General features: G+C 37.7%; 1 protein-coding gene across 9 annotated transcripts in view; it reads left to right on the forward strand.

Annotated features, from left to right (window-relative positions):
* Positions 1–25,473, forward strand: part of LOC109410691 (uncharacterized) — a 61,481-nt gene that overhangs the window by 19,047 nt on the left and 16,961 nt on the right. The gene's annotated exons all lie outside the window — the stretch shown is intronic.

A 25,473-nucleotide genomic window follows, 5' to 3' on the forward strand; every position in this document is an offset into this window, starting at 1 on the left:
TACCTCGATATGTTATTTTGTTGCTATTTTTTTCTGCTCGGGTAGTCATGATTTCCAAAAATGATGCGTCTTTGAATTTCACGACTGACATTCTCGTTAGCCATCAGCAAGGATCCGAGGTAGACAAATTTCCCCACGACCTCGAAGGTATCCCCGTCTATCGTGACATCACTGTCTTGGCCGTAGACGGTGATGCTCGGTTCCGAATGCCAGCATGTACTTTGTTTTGGACGCATTCACCAACAGTTTGACTTTCAGGCGAGTGTACAGCTCTGCCACCGTTCCAAATGTTCTGGCAATAATGTCCATGTCGTCCGCAAAGCAAACACAATTTGACCGGATTTTGTGAAAATCGTTCCCCAGCTTTGAAGCCCGGCTCGTCGCATTACACCTTTCTAAGCGATGTTGAAGAGTAGGCACGAGAGTCCGTCACCTTGTCGCAGTCCCCGTCGAGATAGGAATGGTGTGATGCGTTGGAACCTGGAATTCACGGCATTTCTGGAGGATTTGCCGTACGGTAAAGATCTGGCCCATTCTCAACCGGCCGTCGATGAAGCCGGCTTGATAACTTCCCACGAAGTCATTCGTTTTAGGTGACAGACGACTGAAGATGATCTGGGATAGCACTTTGTAGGCAGCATTCAAAATAGTGATCGCCCTGAAGTTCTCACATTCCAAATGGTCGCCTTTCTTGTGAATGGGACAGATTACCCTTTCCTTCCACTCCTCCGGTAACTGTTCGGTTTCCCAGATCCTGACTTTTCTAAGCCTATCTTGATGAGTTCATCTGCGATACCATCCTTACCAGCTGCTTTGTTGGTTTTGAGCTGATGAAGAGGCATCCTTCCCTGAGCGTGGGAGTTGGTACATTTTCGTCCTCCGCTGCACTGGTGTCGTCGTTTCCTCCGTTGCCGTGATCTCCCGTGCATACGTGCTCCACGCCATTTAGGTGCTGATCGAGATGCTGCTTTCAACTTTCGATCACCTCACGTCTTCGTCCTTATTCCTGCACATTTCGGCTCACGGCATGAAGCCGTTGCGGGATGCGTTGAGCTTCTGGTATTGGTATCGTGTTTCTTGGAATCGGCACAGCAGTTTCATTTCTTATACACTCCGCTTCTTCCAGGCGGCGCTTTTTCTCCCGAAAGAGGTGGGTCTGCTGTTTCCGCTTCTGTTTGTAACGTTCCACGTTCTGTCGAGTCCCTTGCTGTAGCATTACCGCCCTCGCTGCGTCCTTCTCCTCCAAAACCGTTCTGCACTCTTCATCGAACCATTCGTTCCGTCGATTCCGTTCCACGTACCCGATAGTGCTCTCGGCTGCGTCGTTGATGGCTGCTTTCACTGTACTCCAGCAGTCCTCTAGAGGGGCCTCATCGAGCTCGCCCTCGTCTGGAAACGCGGCCTCGAGATTCTGCGCGTATACTGAGGCGACATCCGGTTGTTCCAGTCGCTCTAGGTTGTACCGTGGCGATCGCCGGTACCGTACATTGTTGATGACGGAGAGTTTTGGGCGCAGTTTGACCATAACCAGATAGTGGTCGGAGTCGATGTTGGCGCCACGATAGGTCCTGATGTCGATAATGTCGGAGAAGTGCCGCCCGTCAATCAGAACGTGGTCGATTTGAGATTCCGTCTGCTGTGGTGATCTTCAGGTGTAACGATAATGGAGGCTGTGTTGGAAAAAGGTGCTACGTATGGCCATATTTTTGGAGGCGGCGAAATCAATGAGTCGTAAACCGTTTTCGTTCGTTTGCTAGTGGGCGCTGAACTTACCAATCGTCAGTCTGAATTCTTCCTCCTGGCCTACCTGAGCGTTTAAATCTCCTATGATGATCTTGACGTCGTGGCTTGGGCAGCGATCGAACTCGTGTTCGAGCTGCGCGTAAAATGCGTCTTTGTCATCATCAGTGCTTCCGGAGTGTGGGTTGTGCACGTTTATTATGCTGAAGTTGAAGAATCGGCCCTTGATCCTCAACCTGCACATTCTTTCGTCGATGGGCCACCAACTGATCACGTGCCTCTGCATATCACCCATCACGATGAAAGCTGTTCCCAGCTCGCGTGTGTTGCCGCAGATCTGGTAGATGGTATGAATACCTATAAACGTTCGCACCATGGATCCTGTCCAACACACCTCCTGCAGCGCTACGATGCCGAACCCGCGGTCCTTCAGTAAATCGGCGAGTATGCGGGTGCTCCCAATGAAGTTGAGAGATCGGCAGTTCCACGTACCGAGTTTCCATTCGCAAGTCCTTTTTGTTCGCTGGGGTCGTTGCCGTTGGTCTCGGTTCGTATCATTCTGTTGCTGATTTTCCGTTACAATGGTTTTTTACGGCTGGCTCGTAGGGCCTGACATCAACCCCCTACTTTCCGGAGGACCATAGTGCACAGTTGAGCTTAGAGTCCTTTCCTGGCACTCGGACGTTGATCAGCCGCCCCTAACATAGGGATCAGACGCTGTTTTGAGCCGCTCTTCCAGGGGATCAGACGCTCAGGTTTGGAGAAGCAAATCCCCTCTTCCCTGTCAGCCTACGACCAAAGTTCCCACCGGAGTTGGTTACCCGATCTTCTCTAAGGTTGCTGATAGTTTCCGGCCGGTGTTAGGGATAGGAGTTGCTGGGTAGAGGCTAGTGGATCACAATACCCAGCCTTTACTGTGCCTGAATTCCGCATGTATGGTTCTATTCTGATTTTTCAATCAAAACTTATTATTTGAAAAAAAAAAAGGTCAAAATTAAGGGAGCGTGAAATTGCCATGAAATTCACAATAGTGGAACGCAAAATTTAAGAAATATTGCCGCAAAATTTTTAAAAATTTCAATCGTTTTTTCATTTATTATAAATCTTTTTTAAATGGATTTTCAAATAAACGGGTACAGTATTGATTTTTTTCAACCTCACGCAAACTATGAGTTTTTTTTAAGATTAAAAATTTTAACAGAAACCAGAGAAGAGAAGGGCATCTCAGAATAAACCGACCACACGAAAAGTGATAAATTTTAGGCGTAAAAAAATTACTCTATTTATTTTGTTTCTGCCCATTTCCATCTCGTATAAACGTCATAACAACTGCATGGCTCAAAGTGTATTGATTACTTTCAGGTATAATAAATTTTATTAAATAGATGACGTCATATCGATGATTAATTCTCTTGTTTTTCGAAATTTTCTTTCATTGAGAGCTTTTCAATTGTTGTTTCGACCGCTATTGCAATAATATGTTAGACGTACCAAAGATGTTTTCTGCAATTGCAGGCTGTTATAAAGCATAAGGGAAGATTTATTTATTACTTCCATCGTTTGTCGGGATTTCTACACCCCCCCCCCCCCTATGTGACGCTATTTTCCTATACCTAATACACGTACTGTCACACTTATCTAGACCCCCTCCCTCCCCCAAATGTTGGGCGTAATTTGTGAACGTTCCCTAATAATGACGTTTTACCAATATTCCTCATTATCATAGTAATATTATACATGTTCCCACCACTATTGTATCGCGTACCCTATTTATGGTTTTAAGAGATAAGCAACTTTGACTGTGTCTCCGAAATAAATTATAGTTAAACGAGTTAAACACAATATGTTTGCGAATAAATTTTTGTGTTGGTGTACCTGCCTCCGAAATACTTTGCTCGTGTCAACACGGTTGAAATTTTCCGTGTAAAAACAGTGACTTCAACCGCTAGGTGTCGCGACCAACGGCATAAAATATTTATCAATTTCTGACACCGAAGATGTCCTTCTCTTCTCTGCAGAAACTTTACATGAAAACTATCAAAATTTACCCGAAATTCTCATTTTTCTTGTAAAAATACCATCTCGGCAGGACTCCTATTTTGGGAACTTTTCTGCTATAACTCGGCCAGTTTTGTACCAATTGACACAATTTTTGGAACGCGGTGAGATACGTATCAGAGCGTTCATGATTAACAAAAAATCTAATCATGATTAATCATTGATGATTAATATTCTAATTTCTGTGAATAATGATTAAGATTAATGATTAATTTGATTTTTAGGTTGATTAATGTTTAAATTTGGTTTTATCTGTGATTAGTGGTTATGATTAATTATTAAAACTGGCTCATTGAATAATAATCGTGATTAATCATGATTAATCAATCACAAAAAAAATAAAATGATTAATGAGCAAAAAAATAGAAATTACACGTGACGTAAATCATCAACGTACGTAAACATTCCTTGACTGAATAGCAAATTTGACTCAATTTTACATCCACCATGTAAACTCAGGCGAGTAGCGTATAGCGTCAACAGACCCATCTATCGGAAATGTAAATAAGTTTTACATTTTTCTTGTGTCTTTCAATTTACTATATATTTAAAGAGATGAACCAGCCTAGGGCTGAAAATCTCTATAATAAAGTAATAATAAATTCAATTTACTAAAATAGCCGTGAGTTATCTGTGTGCCTCTCAATCAGCAGAGCAGTGCTCGAATCCATGTTTACTTTTTTATGGTTTTTCTATCGATTTGGTTCTAGCGATTGATAACTTGACTTTTACCATACTAGAAAACATAAATGTGTGTCACACGGGTCGCTGTTTTTGTGTGCATCCAATTAAACTTAACATGATTTTTTCTAAGAGTGTTGGCATTTGAGATGGGGGCAAGGGGATTTCCAGAAAGTTGTCAGAAACCCAATCGAAAGGGGATTCCAAAAAGGGTCTTCAGCGGGTTTCAGGAGCATTAACCCTTCCGTTAGTCGCGCGGTTGACCACCACTGCCAGCACTGCGCTAATGAAGGGTGTGAAGATTTCAATAGTGATAAATTCAGGGGAGTTTCAGGTACGGTCGTATTAGCGGGGTTTCAGGGACATTTCAAATGGATTACGAGAATTTCAAGGGCATTTTAATGAGATTATGGAGTTTTCATGAGAGTTTCCAGGCATTTCCGGGGCGTTTCAAGGGTTTTCGTGAGAAGACTCTGAAAATTTTCTGAAATTTCCTGAAACGCCTATGAATTCCCCCTAAAACTCCCATGGACTCTTGCATGGACTCCACCTGAGAGCTTCCGAAAGCACAGAAAACGCCGTTGTACCGCACACTTAGAAATTCTGAAATTTCCACGAAACGGAATCACCAAAAAACGTAAATGTTTTCAAGACTGAATCACAAATTGGACTCAATTTTACGCGCATCATGTAAATGCTGGTTGGTTAACAAATCCGTTTCACCAGAAACGTAGAATCAGTATCACGTTCATCAGCCACCTTCCAACTCGGTGAAATAGCCATGTTATAACCTCTAAATTTGTGTTTTTGAAGATGCTCGTATATGTCAGGTTCAGGACACTTAAAATTACATGATATTTTCTAGGTGTGCGCCTCAAAAGCGCGATCCAAAAATCCTCTGATATTTCCTGAAATGCCTTCGTTAACGCCCCTAAAACCTACTCCGAAAATCAATGTCCTCACATTCTCACACTTCCGGCTCTGGAGTTATCTGCAATGCAGATTCTGCATGACTATTTCCAGGTCTACATTGCGAAACTGTCAACTAAGACCATTTAGAAAGCCCCCCAGAACCTCTAAATCGACTCAGGGATCCTCTGAATCACCCTTGAAAGCCCATGAAACACCTTAAATGTACCTGAGTCCTCGAGGTACCTCCGTAAAAGCCCCTATACCCCTTGAAACACCCCTGAGACCCCCTGCAATCCCTTTGATAACCCCTTAAACACCCCTAAGACCTCCTGGTACTTCCTAGAATGCCCCTGAGACCCGCTAAAACTTCCCTGGAACCACACGAGGCACTCTGGATTCCCCCTGAGATTCTCTGAAACGCCCCTGAGACCACCTGAAGCACTCCTGAAACCTCATAAAAGCGCTGAAGCCCCTGAGAGAACCCTGACACACTCGTGAGATCTCCTGGCACCCCCTTGAAACGCCCCTGCATTCTCTTGGTACTCATTTGGCCGCTGTAGTGGGTATGGTTAGAATAATAATTCATTTTGTTGAGTTTAGTTCAGTGTGTATCGAAAAAGATACATACTCACTCTTTGTGACATTCCTGAACGAATCAGCATGGAAACGGCATAATATAGCAAAACTTAACGAAGGTTTGCTGCAACTGTCTGAAGCGAGACCATGAGCGGGACAGCACATTCAGCCGAACCCCATGCGAGAACGGCGACGGTAGTTCGGTGGCTTGAAGAAATAGCAGCGGAGCTCGGGTGAAAGCGAACAGCGTCATTCTGGTTACGATTGTAGTAGCGACAAGATGTGTTTTCTGATATCATCTTTCGTTACGACAATGGTGCAGCCGGTAGTACTTTTTTGTGAAACTTTTGGGTGCATAATTCAATCTTCGAAAATGTAACCGGGTTTAGGTATGTAATTTTGTTGTTGATGAGACATATACAGGGGATGGCCAAAATGTTTGGAATAGGCAACTTTTTTTTCTCTCACAAAAAAGTTCAAAACGCCTTAACTTTTCATAGAGTGCATCAAAAATTCTCAAATTTTGACTGTTTGTTAAGCAACTATATGTGCATTATTGGTACAATTTTGAGCTCGATTGGTTAATCTTTCGCAAAGCTAGAATCGTTCTCGTAAAACACTATTTTTTAAACAACTTATTTTTGAACTGTCATATCTCGGAAACCAGTGAACCGAATTTAATGAACTTTTGAACGTTTATCAACAATACCTGGATGCTTCTTATGTCATTAAAACATATGTACTTTTTGAACGTTGAAAAAAGTTATCATGGATTGAAACTTTTTGGATCTTTCTTGAGAAAATGTATATTTTTTACATCAATGTCATTAAATTTTAGTGTTGATATCCAAAGATTTTCTGCTTCTGTTCTCAAGATATCTCTGATAAGATGTATTAGAGCCTATTTGGATTGAAAGAATAACACATTTAGAAATTTTTGAATGATATTGCAAATTTGACTTATTTTCCTCTATATGGGTGAAAATGTCAAACCGGTATAACTTTATTCATCATAAAAAAATATTACATTTTATAGCGTCGTATCAAGTATCAATATATTGTTGATAAACGTTAAAAATTTCATTCAATTCGGTTCACTGGTTTCCGAGATATGACAGTTCAAAAATTAGTTGTCTAAAAAATAGTGTTTTACCGGAACTATTCTAACTTTGCGAAAGATTTACTAATCGAGCTCAAATTTGTACCAGTCATGCACATATAATAGGTGAACAAACAGTCAAAATTTGAGAATTTTTGATGCACTCTATGAAAAGTTACAGCATGTTGAACATTTTCGTGAGAGAAAAAAAGTTGCCTATCCCAAACATTTTGGCCATCCCCTGATTCACGGCAGTATAGCTCACCATCCTATTATGCAGGGCATTAAAAAGGTGCATAAATTGAAAGTGCATAAAAATAAGTTTTAGTACTTAGAATAGCATTTAAACTAATTCAAATATGATCATATATTTTATATGGTGAATCATTTTTATAATGAATGATTAATGATTCATTATATTATTTTTATTATGATTATAATTACTGATTAATGATTAAATTGCGAAAGTAGAGTGATTAAGATTAATGATTGATGATTGAACGACAATGTTTTGCGATTTTGAATAATGATTTTAGATTAATCTTAATCGTTAATCATTAATCATGATTAAATTTGTGATTATTCATTAACGCACTGATACGTATACTATATATAGTATCAGACTACAAAATTTCAAGTCAATTGGTTCGGAATTGAATGAGTTATAGCGAAAAGTGCCCAAAATACCGGCCACTGACCAAGTGGCTCGCTACCCTTTTTATTTTGTTTTAAAACTGTTTAAAGATGAGGTTTGTTCACGATATTTTAGGCAACAAAAACATCTGCAAAAGTACGCTAGAATATTTGAAATTTGCCACGCATTTTAAAAGTTATCAAGCCCTAAGTGATCTGACGCTTATGAGAGAAGCTGAACCCTAGGCAAAACTTTTAACCGTTCACCGAATTAGCTCGAGAGGTTATAAAACGCGGTGGATTTTGCGCCACTCTCGCGAACGAGAGACCACCGGTTCATTTTAGGTTTGCCCGACTTAATCCACGACTCTTAGAAACACTACACACCTTTAAAAATGACAAACTGTGAGAAGCAGACACAAACGTTACATAAAACGGATAATCTCTACTAGATGAAACGGTTCAACGAATCCAATTCACATAAGATTTTACTTGAAAAGCTAAAAACGTCAAAAGCTACAAATTAACTAAAATAATCATGAAAACTAATAATGAAATATAAAAAAAAACAAATTCTAAAATTAGGTCATCTTTGTTTTACGCATGTAAAGGATTAACTTCCTTAATGAAAACCATATGTTTCGAGTTCGACTCACTTTAATCATGCATGGTATAACTTTTTCACAAGCGTAGGAAAATTTTGCGATTTTCGACAAAGTTGTTTGGCATATTACAGTGTATCAAAAAATTGTCTGTACAGCAATTTTTTGTCAAAATAATTTTTCATTCAAATATTTATAACTTTTTTACACGTCAATCAAAAACGCTGAAATTTTGACCAATCATAAACCATATATTGAAGCTCCATTGGTAAAATTTTGAGCGAGATCGAATAAGTTTTCTGAAAGTTATAGAACTTTTAGTAAAACTTATTAGATTTTTGAACACATTTTTAAAACATTATATCTCAATATATACTCGATGAAACTTTTTCATTTTTTTTTTGTGTAACAGCTTAAACCCAAGGCTTTCATATGCAGCTTCGTTTGAGGTTTTATATTCACTACAAAAAATATGAAAAATTTGCTTATGTAGTTGACGATATTTAAAAAATTACCATATTTTGCACATATAATCTGCCAAACGTTTTCCATCAATAAAAGTGCATTAACTGAACGAAAAATGCATAGGACCTACTCTTCATATGTAGTTTAGTAGGTCCTGTATAAAAATATTACATTAAGAGAGTTAAAAAAAGTTGAAAACACTTGGCACTTTGATTGATCAAAATATGATAAATTTCCAAATAACTCTTTGAACATATACAGATTTTTCATATTTTTTGTAGTTAATATGAAACCTCAAACGAAGCTGCATATGAAAGCCTTAGGTATAAGCTGTAACACAAAAAAGATTGAAAAAGTTTCATCAAGTACATATTAAGATATAATGTTTTGAAAATGTGTTCAAAAATCTTATATGTTTTACTAAAAGTTCTATAACTTTCAGAAAACTTATTCGATCTCGCTCAAAATTTTACTAATGGAGCTTCAATATATGGTTTATGGTTGGTCGAAATTTCAGTGTTTTTTTATTGACGTATAAAAAAGTTATAAACATTTGAATGAAAAATTATTTTGACCAAGAAATTGCTGTACGGACAATTGTTTGATACACTGTATGTCTTGCTGGACAGATAAAAGTGCGCATTGGCACTTTGGCAGATTTCCTAACGATGTGTTCAAGTTTGAAAGTATGAGTCTCAGTTAATGCACCGATTGATCTCATGTTGTATGGCATTGAAAGCTTGAAATCTGTAAAAAAAAACAAGATATTTCTAAGCAACGCTTTGTTGAATATCACAGAACTCCCATTTCAAGAAAAATAGCTAAAACTATATATTTCTCTATTATTTTGTGAATGAACTGTTTTCAGTGAACATATAGTTTGGACAAGTTATACAAGGGATAGACAAAATGATCGGGACAGTCAAAATTTATACTAAAAAAAAAACCTGTAACTTTTTGAAAAATGCATCAAATACTCTTAATTTTTTCTGTAAGTTGATCAACTAGTTGTGTATCAATGGTCCAATTTTGGGAAAGATCGGGCTGTTCTAGATTAAGTTAGAAATATTCTTGGAAAAGATATAATTATCCGATAGCTACACGGAGAAAAATATAGAGTTATGTCAATCATATTACGGTCCCAAACAAGCATATTTGTGCACTGACTTTTATATAATCCTTTATCGAGATTGTATCACGCATAATATAATAGGTCGAAGAGTAATGGAAGCTTGAATTAAACAGAATTCAAAATTTGATTAGAGCAAGGAATATGGTTCATTCAACCATATTATGCTTACATCAACAATATTTATGGTTGATGGTTTGACAGCTCATTTTTTCTCATGGTGGAGTCAAGCATGTGTATGCTTAACTTAACCCTCAACTTGAGGGTTGAACTAACTATATCGGATGGTTGGTTAAAGCATACACTGAGAATCGTTCAAATGATGTTTTTTTTATTTCTAATATCATTAAAATCCTTATATTTGTGATAAACGCGTGGATAAAGTTATTGTTTAGAAAATATTACGGATATTGAAACATAAATGGCTTGTGATTGTTTTCAAAGTTCGAAACAATTCGTCAATCACTGCAATGCTCTTTGTCCGCTTGACGTGGTGGAGGCAGGAGAGTTTGTATATCTTCGATATCAATTTGCATCTATGAAATACCATTATTGTTGGCTGAAACAAAATAATTAAAATACACTTAATATAGAAGTAAAACTTTGGTATAAATATACCCACAGATTGCAAAAGAATTCGACAGAATTGGACTCGTCTCGCCGCCGCCATGATGAACAAATATATCAACTCTTTGTGGCTGAGTCGGCAACAGCCAGAGGGTACAAGTAATGACATATATGCTTGGTTGAGGCATTGGATGGTTGATCTTCAATGACGTTGATTCAAACGAAAAATTTGCCTGGTGCAAACATCAAATCATTGTAAAGCAACCATTTGAAGCTGCTATACCAAGAATATCTTTAAATCTTGATAGAACTATGGAAAAAGTTATATCAACCAGACAACATTTCTGTCCGTGTATCTTTGAACTGTCATATCTTCGGATTTAATTTAGATCATTGATTGGTACACAACTAGTTGATCAACTTACTGTAAAAATTTGACATTTTTTTATGCAGTTTTCGAAAGGTTACAGCTTGTTGACCATTTTTTTTAAATGTGGAAATTTTGCCTGTCTCGATTATATTGTCTACATTTGTATGTTTTGGTAGACTGCATAAGAACGAATTTGTTTTAATAGGGTATTGGTTCCTTTATTAAGCATGTGGCTCCCATTTTCATCCTACGAAAAACAAAGGATTGAAGCGCTGTTTGTTTTGTTTCTTATTTTTGTATTTTTTGTTAGAAGTGAGCACCCAGGAAAACAAAAAGAACGGAATCAATCGGTACCGTAATCGCTTGTTTTCGAATAGGATGAATATGGGAGCGTGAGATTACTGATGGCACATATACCCTATTGAAGTTTTGGAATAATTCCAAATTAAAAATTCCGCAGAATGGAACTTCTCATGAATAAAGTATCAGAGACGTCTACTTACCTCACAGACATAAAAGGAAATTGTTAATTATTACACAGCTCGACAAAATTTTACAAAATTTGGTGTTGTGGGATGAGAAAAAAAATAACAGGGGTTTGGGACCCTAGAAGTGTCATAGTGAAAGAATTTTTGAAAAATATTGGACCGGGCCTTCACAGATTAAAACCGAAGTTTGTATGGAGAACTTGGGGTGTTCAATTGATATGTGCATTAGAACGAGTAGTGCATATTTTTAGGCGTTTTCGGTATTTGGGTTAGTTTCGTTATTGTCGGTGTTTGGGTTAGTTTTCGTTATTGTTAATTTAGCACAGCGTGTTCTAATGCACATATCAATTGAGCACCCCAAGTTCTCCATACAAACTTCGGTTTTAATCTGTGAAGGCCCGGTCCAATATTTTTCAAAAATTCTTTCACTATGACACTTCTAGGGTCCCAAACCCCTGTTATTTTTTTTTCTCATTCCATAACAAAATTTAGTGTTGAACTGTGTTATTAGTAGTAAAATGACCACAGGTTACGTTAGACATTATTAACATAAATGGTCATATCCCAGATAACACAAAGTCTTATATGATGTTGAATAGGATGCTAAAGTGAAGACCATATGCGTACATGCCTCCATTTAACCACGTGTAAAGATTGCGTACATCGCCTCCACTTTTGCATCGTATGCAACATCATATGCGATTTCGTGTTGACTGAGATGATCATATGTAAAACTTTAAGCGACCCTTCTAATTTTCTGAAATCTTCAAAAAGTCTTTTAGTAGTGAATGATATAGAGGAAATTGTGTATTTTCGGCAGTTTTGTTCTCTTCGTCATGGGGGGTTTTTTGAAAGCTGTTAAACTCAGAATTGGCCTTAAATCCTTTCCAGCCAAGCTGAATTATATGCCCAAGTTTCAGGAAATTTGGCCGACAAAACCCCCCCATGACGAAGAGAACAAACCTGCCGATAATGCCCATCGTCACCCTATATAGATTTAAACGTAAAAAAAAAGAAAATGATATAGTGCAAAGTAAAGGTATGCGCAGCACTTTGGATTGGACAGAAATAGTTAATTCGACAAAGTTTTTCATTGATTTTGCTCATGCACAATCATCTTAGAACAAGTCATTCGCTATAGCGAATTCGATGGGTGGTGTGTTGCCAAGCGAAAGCAAAATTAATTTCGATCGAACCGTTATTCGGCAGGTGCCACGCCGTAACTCAATCAACACCACATTTCCTCTCGGATCAAATTGCAAATTTCCTACTTTGCACATAGTTTCAAAAATAAACCATCACCGCAAATCCTCCACTTGATCCACATCCGTCTATTTTCGGTTCCGATGGTCGTCGTTCGTTACCCGACCAGAAGCTTCTAACATGATTATAACAAAATTATTACAACCGTTGTTAGAAATAACACAATTTGATATAATTTTGTTTTAGGGATTCGTATATGTGAATAACCATAACAAAATTGTAACAAAAATTGTTATTATTTTAAAAACAAAACTATAACAAAACTTGTATTATTTATTCAAACAGATATATAACAGCATTTGTTACATTATGCATATTAAAATAATTGCCTATAACAAAATTTCGTAACACATTCATTGTAATATTTGCTACATTTTTTGTAACAAAATAATTTCAAAATTTGTTGGGCTTTTTTTGTATTGACGCGAAATAGCTTGATCATTTTTGTAATATTGACCACTCGAGCCAAAAGCCATAAAACAAAACTTATAGCATTCATTTAGAACGCAACGCTAAAATCGTCATGTAAAAACTCCCCTCCTCTTCCATTACACTTTTTTGTATGAAAGTCCTAAAATTTGTGTATAGACCGTAACACTCGGTTGCCCTTTCCCCTCTCCCTTGAGCGACGCGTAGTTTGGGGACGGCGTCATATTTGTTAAAAAAAAAATTACAACAAAACAACTTCTTATCATTTAGTTATAATCTGCCAAAATCTTCCCAAACCAGCAGTGCTTTGAAGCTACTATCGTTATGCGATATCATTACAGCTGGAAGTGTAATAAAAAAAACTGTTGGGAGATCAGCATGGCTTGTCGGATGTAAACATTAGTATCAATAGGGCCTGTCCATAAACTACGTAGACTCTTAGGGGGGGACGGGGGGGTTCTGGCCAAAGTCTACGCTCCATACAAATTTCGAAAATTTTGTATGAACAAAAGGGGGGAGGGGGGCCTGAGATGGCCGAAAAAAAGCCTACGTAGTTTATGGACAGCGCCATACAAACTGTAAGCTGGAATATAGCTGGAAATCAAATACTTCACAGCTATCTTTTTTCTATTTTTTTTTTTGGTTTTTTTATTGCACCGGAATAGTTCCCGGATGATGTGTCAATCGAATAAGAATCCTCACCAGCAAAACAGCTGCTTTCATAGACTGTGTTTTGGTACTGTTACAGCTACAGCGCTTTGTAACGTTTTAAAGAACATTTTTTCTGTTGGAAGCTGTGGTGAAGAACCTGTTGACGCAACAACACAGTATTTTTTAGATGATGTTGGGTTAGTTTTGTGGCACAATTGTTATGTCTTGTCTGGTGTGAAACAAAACAAGTAAGCATTGACAAATGTCCCCTTCGTCAGATCATTAGCTTTTCTTTCTTCTCTGTTAACCCTTGTTTTGTATTATTACGCGATAGATAGACGGGTAAACAACGTGAAAAAAGGTTTGGAACTTTTTATCAGACCGTTTTCAAATTTTTGTAGGATGTCAAAGATACAGTAGACCTTCGGTAACTGCAACATGCTTACGTTTCACTTAGCGAACAAAAATCCGATAACTGGAATGCCTGACAGTATCAACAAACCATCAATTGACGTTAAAAGAACGTGAACTTCACCCGTCTGTTCATTTGGGCAAATATGGCGCACCATTTTGACATTTGGTGGTGCGATAACTGTAAATTTGTTTCATTTACCGGACTTGCAGTTGAAAAGCATTGCAGTTAAACCGCTTGCACTGACCGAACGTCTACTGTAATAACCTTTCTGATAGTAACCGTTTCCAAGATATTCGGAATTTAACTTCATGAGTCTCTCAATATGTAAGAAAATGTGCTATTTTCATAAGTTATTCGATGCTTCATCAACAACATTATGTTAAGTCCAACACATTTGTATATCCCAAAAACAATCACTCACTTGATTGGACGAACAGTTTGAAAGTTATAGGAAGGCTGTGAACTTCATTTTGTAGAAACAAATGAAGTTTCTAACTTGAAATGATGATAATGGGTTGTTTTTTATCGATAAACTCTTAATAAGAACAAAGAAATACAACTTTGGAAAAAGTTAGTTCTCAGTTTGTTTATTATTTTAAACAAGCGTCATATCTGCGTGAGCATCCGTATCAGCCAGATTCGTATTTCTTTTATAGTGCTTTATATGATGAAAGCGATCGCCATCGATTCAATACAAATCGATATCGATCGATATCGCAAATCTCTCACTGGTTGACCGGGATGTAAAATCCTCAAGACGAAGAGAACTACCGATGGTAGGTGTCTTGGTTCAAATCCCGTTCGGATCCGAAAATTTTATAACGTACTAGAAACTTATTTTTTATGTCACTTACTTGTTCTAAAAATAGAATAACACACTTAAAAATATTTACCCAAAAAATGAGTATAAAATTAGTTTTTACCCTAAAAGGTTGCCAAGGAATTATAACACAATTTGTTATGATTTTGTTAAATTCTACCATATTTCATGAAACAAGTTTTGTAATATTTTTGTTATGATCATAACAAAAGTTATTACGTTTTTGTTCTTTCCATGTGGCAACTTTGTTAGAATTTCTGTTATTTTAACTACTAACGGTACATGTTTTATAACAACCCTTGTTATAACAATTTATTGTAACAAAATAACACAGCTTGTTATAATTTTGTAATGTCCATCTAGTCGGGTAATCAATCAAACCACCTGTTCGCTCGCGGCATCATAGCATAGTGGTAAGCATTTCCCCGTCTTTTGGTGTGCACTTCTCGTCGATCCTATAGCCATTCATCGATGATGGGGAGTTGATGTTCTAGCTAAAAATAAAATCCAAAATGACGATCAGCAAAATGATGGTCATCGATACCAAATTGAAACGCGAGTCGATGCAGGCGCCCTCACAGCTGCTGCATACATTGCATCTTCATGAAAATGCAATCGGAATCGCCTGAACAATTCGCCCTTTTTGAGTGATTCGTGAATTGTGCTGCACTTGAACCTGATCTCTGTCTCTGTATGTCGTTTTTCAGCAATACAGAGAGACAGACCTGGTAGTTCAAAGTCGAACGACGGTTGTTTTCATGAACCAAATCCATTTGCGCGTCAAACGCTTTCTTTGGCAATGAAAATATGTGTTTTCCCCAGCAAGAACCCAATCAGAGGGTACAAGTGTACCGAGATTTAAATCATAAATGGGTCGCATTCGCGACCACCCACGCAGCACCTTTCAAGCAAAACACACAGTGCGAGGAGGGACGAGAAGTGGGCGTTAGTGGATGTTTTGTAGATACCGAATCTGCTAGCATATGCGCTATATATTATGCGATACAGTAAGGACCCGATTTTGTCAGCCCCATTTTGCGACGAACTTTTTGCTCTCATTATCTTACGATCACATTTTAAGTAATTTAATAATATTTATCATCAAACTACAGCTGAGATGCAGAACATAGAGGAATAAAAAGCATGAAAAACTGTTTAAGTTTTTGAAGAGAGCAAAAAATATGTTCCGAAAACGGGCTGACAAAATTGGGTCACTTATGTATTACTCGTCAGCTGAGGACCTGACCTACCACAATCTGTCCTCAGACAATCTTTGCTACCTACCGGTCGGCTTGAATACGTCTCACGCCTGAATGTCTACCTTTTTGATGATTTTGAGTGGCATGATTTCTTATGATATGTAGGGTAAGTATACCAGTTATCGCAATGGTGGTGCCCTATTTTGTCATAGTGGAAATTTAGAAAGTTTTCAAGCTTTGACCTACTATGCAAGTCTTAATATTCAATGTATCTTGTCATTAATACTCTTGAAATGATGCAAAACTTTGAGTTATGGGGATTTTTTTTTATTATCGAACACTTTGGGCCGAAGGGTCTCCGATTTCAATGAAAATTTCACCAGAGCTAGAGGTCGTGGATATATGACCATATATGGAATTCAAAAAAATCATAGTCGACTATTTTTCCGGGAATCACTAGATGAAATTTCACGATTTTTCAAAATTTTGTAAAACATCCCAAACTTCAAAAAATCATATCTCAAAAACTATGCATCATAGAACAAACTTTTTTTAGTGAAATCGACGCCAAATTACCTCAGCAATCCGATAAAAATACTTTGAGAAAAAAGTTTCTCAGAAAAATTTTCACCATAGAGAAAAAACGTCTAGAAATGCTGATAAAAGTACCGTCTGTATCATAGATTATTTTGAACAAAATTTTTACTAGCGCAAAAATTAATCTTCTTCATTTCGTTCTTTGACGCCAAAATGGAATCTCTTACCGTTTTAGAGCTATAGCCAAAAAACTAACGGCCAGTCGCTATATTTTCATAGGAAGCCATCTACAACAGCGGCCGTTCACCTGTTGCAACATGTTTGCTTTGCAACGAGCAAATGACATACGCTAATTGTAACGTAACTTTGACACTAACGTGCATCGGAGTGCACTGACAGCACATATATAGCACTTGAGTACCTTTTGAATGCATTAAATAGTCATGTTTTGCAATGATCGGGTTTCTAACTAAAATGTGTTTCAAATAACAAGTTAACAACGAGCTAATGCCACCGGTGAGCGTCAAATTACTTAGCACTCATGCCCTATATGTTTTCCATTTCAATTTAAGAAAACAATGAAAACAAAGAAAACTATTTACGGAGAATGGTTACTACTCAGCAAAATATTTGAAATTATACCTAACGAAAAAAAATTGCATACGAATTTCTATCTTATTTAACTTAATTTTACATCAAACAATTTCTTGTATGGAATGTTGAACGCAAGCTTCATACTGAGAGCAAGCTGTAAATTTATAAGCTGATGGAAAAATGTGTGCGATACGACGAGGTCCTTTTGTTACAGGTTAAATGATATAACATTTTTAACTGTGTGAGTAACAAAAATGCATAGTTGTGTAGTATTTTTTGATTATAATTCTTTTGCTTCGTTCAGAAATAACGAAAGCAATCTAGAAATTTTCAAAAGATATAGACAGTTAAGGATCCAATATTGACCCATGAAGCTTCGTAAATACACAGGCTGTGAATGAAAATGAGGACGTTAGAGGATTTCTTCAAATTAAACATTTACTTGACATCTTAGAGCATTAAACAATTTTAGACAATATTTTAATCATTCGAACCGTGCACCGATTTATTGGTTGATTCGAATCTATTATGGGTAGTAGTATGGGTTTGTCGTGCTCGTTCTCAAAACTGATGAAGTCTTTTTGACAACAAATTGTTAGTTAGAAAAAAGTGATGAATTGATTGATCTTACATTTCAGTGTTTTTTCTATTAACCCTCTAATACCCAATCCCGCCTTTAGACGGGGTATAGTTTGAGCATTTTTGTAATTTTTGTTTCGTGGGAAATTATTTTTTTTATATTTTTGGCTGATATTTAGGACTGTTCTGTATATCTCAAAATGGTTTTTGGTGTATTTTAAAGCGTATTTACATTTTTTTAAAATCATTGCAAAATTGATGTTTTAGTCACCTTTTAGAAGTCATTGTTTATTTTGTATTGAATCGCTACAATTAACATATTTTAAATTTTTCCCATATCATTCTATCCTTGTTTAATAGTTTAAGGGAATCGAATACACTCTAAAATTATTTTCCTTAAAATTACACGGAAAATAAAATTTTCTGTGAAAAAAAATTAAAATAATAATATTTCAACAATAATCATAAAATCTCAAAATGTTTTCATCTCAAAAAATCCGTTACCCAAATTGGCTTCCAGGAAAAATATAAAAGTGTGGGGATGTTCAAAAATAAAAATTAGAAAAATCAAAAACTGAAATTCACGAAATCGAGAATTAAAAATAATCATCTTCCAAAACATGTTTAAATCGATTTTAGATGACGAAAAATGATATTCAGATCAAAATCAAAAATTTGGGTATTAGAGGGTTAATCAATGTCAAAACTTACTTTAACGGTAATGATCGATCCTCCAGCGTACCGTGCTGTCTCAACTGTTGTCAACTCAGTAGCTCTATACAGAGCTCGGTATTAATCTTTGCTAACCATTGCTGAATATTATTATCGTCACTGTTGGAAATGTGTCGCTTCTTAGAACAGGAAAAGCTTGGTTTGAAGTAACAATGTTTTATTAGCGCGTTAAGAAGTTGTAGGCATGGTAAACTTTAATTTGTTGCCCGTACTAATTAGTACATGTTTATTTTATTATCTGTATTAACGAGATTTTTAGCCATAGGCTAGTTCATCTCGGGGCTCACACTTTACTTCCCTTCGTATGTCGGGAGTGGGATTCGATCCCAGGTCCTCGGCGTGACAGTCACGAGCTATAACAATCACATCAGATCCGCTCCAGAGAGTACATGTTTGTTCCTCTCATCCATGGTATAGGGTATTGGTTCCCTTCTTAAGCATGTGGCTCCCATTTTCATCCTACGAAACACAAAGGATTGAAGCGCTGTTTGTTTTGTTTCTTATTTTTGTATTTTTTGTTAGGAGTGAGCACCCATGAAAACGAAAAGAACGGAATCAATCGGTGCCGTAATCGCTTGTTTTCGAATAGGATGAATATGGGAGCGTGAGATTAATGATGGAACACATATCCTATATCTTTTAAAGTTCCGTTAAGTTTTAAATTAGTGTTTTTTCTAAAGTACATTATACAAACATATTATGCACAGACCATGCTATTTATTAAATATTGAGTGGGAAATGTCTCTTTATGGTGTATAGAAGAATCCACATACCAATGATCATTAAAGCAACAAAAACTCTATAAAAACAAAATATAGCTTTACATGTGTAAAGAGAACTTATAGTTACCTGATATCCACTCATGTCTAACGGCATATGATTGCTTTGATTGAAAAAAAAAATACGTTGAAATATGCGTTTGCTTGTTGTAAACTTGTTATTTGCAACGCTTTCTAGTTACAAATCCATTAGTTTCAAAATTTGATAAGTTGTTGAATTTAAAAGGCACTAAAGTGCCATATTTGTGCTGTCAGTGCACTCCGATTCACGTTAGTGTCAAAATTACGTTGCAATTAGCGTATGTCATTTGCTCGCCGCAAAGCAAATATGTTGCAACAAGTGAACGGCCGCTTTTGTTGATGGCTTCCTATGAAAATATAGCGACTGGCCGTTGGTTTTTTGGCTATATCTCTAAAACGGTAAGAGATTCCATTTTGGCGTCAAAGAACAAAATAAAGAACATTAATTTTTGCGCTAGGAAAAATTTTGTTCAAAATAATCTATGATACAGACGGTACTTTTATCATCAGTTTTAGACGTTTTTTCTCTATGGTGAAAAATTTTCTGAAAAACTTCTTTCTCAATGTATTTTTATCGGATTGCTGAGGTAATTTGGCGTCGATTTTACTAAAAAAAGTTTGTTCTATGATGCATAGTTTTTGAGATATGATTTTTTGAAGTTTGGGGTATTTTGAAAAATTTGGGAAAATTGTGAAATTTCATCTAGCGTTTTTCGGGAAAATAGTCCACTATGATTTTTTTGAATTCCAAATTTGATCATATATACACGACCTCTAGCTCTGGTGAAATTTTCATTGAAATCGGAGACCCTTCGGCCCAAACCTGTTCGGTAATAAAAAAAAATCCCCTTATGTCAAATAACCCTTATGGCCAAATAGGGAACCAATATGGGCGAAACTTTAGAGAAACTAGGTGAAGATGTTTTTGAAGTTCTCCAGGAAGTTCTCCAAGAATTCGTTTGAGAATTCTTCAAGAATTTCTCAAGATATTATTCTAAAAATTCTGCCAAGAATTCCTCAAATAATCCGTCTAGTGATTCCTCCAAGAATTTTGCCAGGAATTCCTCATAGACTTCTTCCAAGAAATTCTCCAAGCATTCCTCCAGGAATTTCTCCAAGAGTTTCTCCAGGATTTCCTCAAAGAATTTCTCCAGAAAACCCGCAGGAAATCATCCAGAAATTATTCCAAAAACTACTCTAAAGATTCATCCGAGATTACTTTCAGGCATTTCTCCAGAATTTCCTAAAAGAATTCGTGATGAAATTTTTCAAGGAATTTCAACAGAAATTACTTCAGGAAAACCTCCAGGAACTTCTTCAGGAATTTCTCGATAAATTCACCCACGAGTCGCGACAACGAGAACGGACACAACACGTTTTTTCCTTACTAACGAATAATAAATTACCTTTTTTGTCGACCGGTTTCGGGCTCGACGCAGCCCATCGACGGGACGATATCCGACTGTGCAAATAGTTCTTACGTGTGCACAAACCCAAGAAATTGGGAATTCTGGAAGAATTCTTCCAGTGATTTTTTAAGAACTTTTTTCAAGAATTCCTCCGGAAATTGCTTCATGAATACCTCCAGGATCCTTCAGGAAACCTTTAGTAATTACTCAAAAAAATACTCCTGGGATTACTCTAAGAATTCGTCCGAGATTTCCTTCAGGGATTTCTTCAAAAAATCCTCCAAAAATTCTTAAAAAAATCTTCCCGATATTCCTTCAGGAATTACTCCAGGAACTCTTTCAGGAATTCCTTAACAAATTCTTCTTGGAATTCCACCGGGAAGTCCTCCAGGAATTTATTCAGGAATTCCTTAAAGAATTCCTTCAGGAATTCCACCAATCATTCCTCAATGATTTTCTCCAAAATTTCATCCAGGAATTCCTCCACGACATCTGCCTAGACATTCCTCTTCAGTCGCATGTTCTCGACTGGATTGCTGGAGCAAAAGATCGACATTCCATGCTAAAAATATTACAGATGCCTCTTTTTTGTGTGGTAGTAAAATCAAATTTTCTCGGTGAAGAAACTGTTTCGGAACATGAAGTAAACACAAAACGTTGCCTTTTCAAACCATTCTTGATTTCTATTCACTAACATTTCACAAAACTATCCCGTTTTCTAACAATAAACGTTTTTCGCGATTTTTCCATACGATTTGACAGTTCTTGACTACCATGCTTCCGTGAGCTTGAGGTGAAAATTTAAGAAAGTTGACAACCGAGAGTAGCACAGACGATGCATTGCACCGAGAAAAATTTCTACTCAATGACTGAGTTGGCCTTACTCAGAAATCGAGAAATCCTTTGTTTTCTTACTCAGTTTCGGCTAAAAGTGGGACAACCCATTGGCAATGGGTTGTCCCACTTTTAACGGAAACTGGGTAAGAAAACAAAGGATTTTTCAATTTCTGAGTAAGACCAACTCAGCCACTGAGTAGAAATTTTTCCCTGTGTGAATACAAGCGATGGTGTCGCCACCGGGCTGTCAGCGCTGGAAACTAGATGCTATAAAAGTACTTGTATGCAATTTTCACTGCTGGCGCCAACTGAGAGCAATCAATGAAATGTACACAGCAAATTCTATTCCTGGAGGAATTTTTGGAGTATTTCCTAGAGGAATTCCTGAAATATTTAATGTAGGAATTCCTGGAGTATTTCCCGGAACAATTCCTAGAGCCATGTATGTAGTAATTCCAGGAGGAATTCGTAGAGCAATTTCTGTAGAAATTGCTGGAGGCATTCCTGAAGGAATTATTGAAATGCTTGCTGGACGAATTTCTGGAATATATCCTGGAGTATACTCTGGAGGAATTCCTGGACGGATTCTTGGAAGAATCCTTAGCAGAAGATTTGGAGAAAATCTTGAAAAAATTGCTGGAGGAATTTTTGGCGAAATTTTCTAAAAAATCATTGAGAAATTCCTTGAAGGAATCCTTAGCAGAATTCTTGGAGTAATTCCTGGAGAAATTCTGGGAGGAATTCTGGGAAGAAGTCTCGGAGCAGTTCCTGGAGAACTACCTGAAAGAATTCTCGGAGAAATCCCTAGGGTTGTCTTGGAAGTATTTTCTAAAACAATATCCAGAGGATTCCTGACGAAATGCCAGAAGTCTTAGAGGGACTCCTGGTGAAATTCTTGGGAAGGTCCTGTAGGATTTTCTGGAGGAATTCCTGGAGGGATTCTTGGACGAATTCTAGGAAGATGTTTTGGAGGAATTCCTAGATGAATTCTTTGGGAATTTTCTTGAGGACTTCCTGATGGAATTCCAAGAAAAATTTATCAAGGAATTCCTGAAGTAATTCCTGAAGGAGTTCGTGGAGGAGTTTGGAGAGAAATCTTTGTCGTAATTACATAACAATTTTTAGAGGAATTTCTAAGGAAATCCCGGAAGGAATTCCCGGACGAATCCTTACAGTTATCCCGGGAGTATTTTCTTGACGTATAACTAAAGGTTTCCTGAAAGACCCTGGGGGTATTCATGAAGCAATTTCTGGAGGAATTCTTGAAAAAAAAATCCTAAAAAATCCCTGGAGGAATTCCTGGATGAATTCTTCGAGGAATTCCTTGAAAAATTTCTTCACAAACTCCTGGAGGAATTTCTGGACGATTTCCTGCAGGTTTCTGGAGAAATTCTAGATGTTCTAGTGAAATTCCTTGACAGCTTCTTGGAAAAATTCATAGAGGAATTCCAGTAGAAACTCTCGGAGAAATTCCTGCAGGAATGCTTGGAGAATTTCTTGGCAGAAGTCTGTAAGAAATTCATGGAGAGATTTTTGGAGGAATACCAAGAGGGATTATTTGAGGAATTCTTGGCAGAATTTTTATAGTAATATCTGGAGAATTTCTTGAAGAGTTTTGTGGTAGAATTCTAGGAGGATCTCCTGGAAGAATTTTCGAGGAATTTCTTGAAAAATTCCTGGAGGAATTCTTCCAGGAATTTTTGGCAGAAATTCTTCGAGGAATATTTGGAAAGTTTCCTGGAGGATTTTTCCAGAAATTATTGGCAGAAATTCTTGTAGGAATACCTGGAAAGATTGTTTTAGAAATTCATGGCGAAAACCTTTGAGGAATTCCTAAAGGATCTTCTGGAGGAACTACGCCGATAAATTAAAGAGATTCAAGAGTAGGGCCTGTGGAGCTTGAATGACTTAATTTCAGACCTTTTGTAATGGTCGGGTTACAGATGGAAAGACCATCCACACCCTCAGTGTATCTCAACAGTCAGTTGAGAATGATCCTCTCGAGCACCTTTCCTACTGTGGCGAGCAAGCATTTTGGCCTGTATGCCGAAGGGTTACGAGGTGGTTTCCCGTCTTTGGCTATAAAACTGAATTCTGCCACTTCCAAACCTCTAGAAAGACTACGTCGCTTTATAGCAGATCTGAACATGCCGGGAGGCTCTGCAATGGCTACTTTTAAAGTCAGGTTCGGAAGTCCGTCTAGATCTGGAGGTTTAATTGGTCAGAAGATATTACAATCCGTGCAAGTTACTCATAGGTGACTCTCCTTTCATCGCCCGCCCCAGTGCCCAGCGGTCCTACGAAAGGAGGCCAAAGATAAGGAACATGATGCGGGAATTGCCCCCTGATGATCGTACCCAGCCAACACACTACTTGACTGAACATAATTTCTTGAGGCTGTGTGAGCATCTACTTTGTTCGTAGTGCCTCAAATGATCACTTGATATGTTTGTAGATCCAATGATCTATACTCAAAGGATTTCTGCGGGTATCTAAGACAGCTTAACAACGTTCAAATACCTCACTCCAACTTGCTGGCCCTAGAACCCATGTGGAGGCCAAAAAATGATGACCAGAATATTCAAGATTATGTTTCAAAATTCAAGACGTCGATTGTTTGCTAGAGTTTTTGCTCTGAAATCATGCAATGTGGATCTCCTTGGTAATTGGAAAACATACCCGGAGTGACCTGAATCCCCGAAATGACGTTTCAAGATTCTGAGATTTTTTGGCGTTTCAAAGCTAGTGGATCTAGAATAACAGCTTTTATTTCAAGGTACGAGAAAGGTATCATCATCCACGATGCGTTTTTTTTGTACAATCTACCTTTTCATGTAGTTCCAGTGTAACTTCACACCACATAAAAACTGGAACTATACAAAGCAGTATACAGATTCACATCAACATGAAACGAACTCACCAATTCGCTGGACATATCCCAAGCTTGAACTGGTTCTCTAGTTGAACCCAACATAAGTGAAGACAATCGCTTTCATGTACCATAAGTAATCTCACGATCCCATATTCATCCTGTTCGAAAACAAGCAATTACGGCACCGATTGAAATTTCACAGCTATTGTTAAATCATGAAGTCGTTGAACTAACTCATAGTGAAGTAGACCGGTTTAAATACACTTTGCGACAGATTTCACAAGCATCCATAAATAGTACGATTCGCCATCAAATGCTGCTTCTAAGAGCTTCTGACGTCTCCGGTTCTGACTAAACATTTGCTTCAGATTATTTTTCCGCAACAACACGCAAAAGGAACAGAAACACGTCCAGTTGCCACCCTCTAGCTCTATCCATGATGGGTGAAGTCACGTCAGAGTCACGCGACTACATGGACGACGCTGCTGGTCGTGCTGACGTTCAACCGGAGTTATCGATACATACTTATAGCAAGTTCAATTGCTTCTCAGTTCTTTGCACTTTACGAGCACCCTTCATCGGAAGTTGGTGTCACAACTTGACGGCACGCACGCAACGCAACCAAAGGCGCGCTTCGTCTTTACGTTAGGTTCGCTGAGACCGTTGTTGTCGTGACCGAGGCACTCTAAATCATAACCGATTTTCCCTCTAGGGAGCATTTAAACGATTGATGCGTTGGGGATTGGGACGCGATTTTCCCATCCTTCTTCCAAACTGAGCGCGAGCATGGCAATAACAACCGTAATTATACGGGATTCGAAGGATATCGAAAGTGTGGGGGTTGCCCTTGTTGGAGCTCATGGAGTTTACCACCGCCGCCGCCGCATCCATACTGAGAGGGATGCCGTAGAAAATGTTGCGGTAATACCGTATGACGTCAGTCGTCCGCAGTTCGCATATTGTTGGAGGGTGAGGTTCGGCTGGGGGTGACGACGCGGCGCTGTTACTACGAATGC

Source organism: Aedes albopictus, chromosome 3, assembly GCF_035046485.1.
Source record: "Aedes albopictus strain Foshan chromosome 3, AalbF5, whole genome shotgun sequence".
NCBI lineage: Eukaryota > Metazoa > Arthropoda > Insecta > Diptera > Culicidae > Aedes > Aedes albopictus.